Source organism: Rutidosis leptorrhynchoides, chromosome 8 (genome assembly GCF_046630445.1).
Source record: "Rutidosis leptorrhynchoides isolate AG116_Rl617_1_P2 chromosome 8, CSIRO_AGI_Rlap_v1, whole genome shotgun sequence".
NCBI lineage: Eukaryota > Viridiplantae > Streptophyta > Magnoliopsida > Asterales > Asteraceae > Rutidosis > Rutidosis leptorrhynchoides.
In genome coordinates this window covers 352,545,001-352,546,004 of record NC_092340.1, presented here as the reverse complement: position 1 = coordinate 352,546,004, position 1,004 = coordinate 352,545,001, and the positions used below count along the sequence as shown (strand labels likewise).

Here is a 1,004-nt window from a genome sequence, read left to right as displayed (position 1 = left end):
GTTAGGCACTAATACACATGTTAAATGTCGAAAGATTTGTAAATGGGTTAAGTTTGACTAAATTTGTAAGTTTAAGTGTCAAAATGGGTCAAATGGGTAATGTTGACCTAGTTTGGGCAAGATGGGTATGAAAATATCCTAGATGGTGTTAGTTGTTGATATTGGACTATAATCACTAGCTTTTGGGGAATTATAATGGGTCTTGGCCATTAATGGGCGGTTTTGGTGTAAATGAGTCATTTAATGCAATTGGGTCATTAAATGCTCAAGTGTTAAATGTTGGTGTCTAGCCCAACTAGTTTGTGTATTGAAAGTGTACTTAATGTAATAGGTACGTTGTATTGAAGGTTGCGAGCTTGATTCCCTAGTTCACCAAAGATGATAAGGTGAGTGGAATAATTATACGTTCATGTATATGGCATGTTTATTTGTGAATGTTATGGCATGAACCATGTGCCGGTAGTGCCATAACATGTATGTGACGGATATAGGATGTGAACCACGTGCCGGTAGCATCGAGTGTGAACCACGTGCCGGTAGCCCTATAAAATGAGGCGTGAACCACGTGCCGGTAGCGTCAAAGTGTGAACCATGTGCCGGTAGCACTATAAAAGAGTGAGACTCAAATGCGTATGGTGTGAACCACGTGCCGGTAGCACCATAGCGTTATGGTTAACCATATTGTGTTGTGATCGTTTAGCATTATATATATATATGACAAAATTGCTGAAATGGTCCCTGTAATTTGTACCAAAATGATGATTTAGTCCCTGTGCTTTTTTTTTGATGGATTTCATCCTCGTGATATGTAAATGTTGCTAATTTAGTCCCTATTTCTGACGGACGTTAAAAATCACCGTTAAACCCTATCATGTGCAAATCATGTGATGGATAAATCTGTCTTTTTAAACCCTCACATGCTTTCCAGTTGACCACGTGAGGGTCCTTTCAACACCTGCACACTTCTCAAATTAAAATTCTCAATTTTATCTCTTCCTTCAACC

At 38.8% G+C, this 1,004-nt stretch overlaps 1 long non-coding RNA gene across 1 annotated transcript in view; it reads left to right on the top strand.

Annotated features, from left to right (window-relative positions):
* The first annotated feature begins 814 nt into the window (after positions 1–814).
* The window catches only part of LOC139861219 (uncharacterized), a 955-nt gene continuing 765 nt past the window's right edge, over positions 815–1,004 (top strand). The window contains exon 1 of the long non-coding RNA XR_011763690.1: positions 815–1,004. This exon is cut by the window's right edge and continues 385 nt beyond it. This is a non-coding gene — a long non-coding RNA (uncharacterized lncRNA).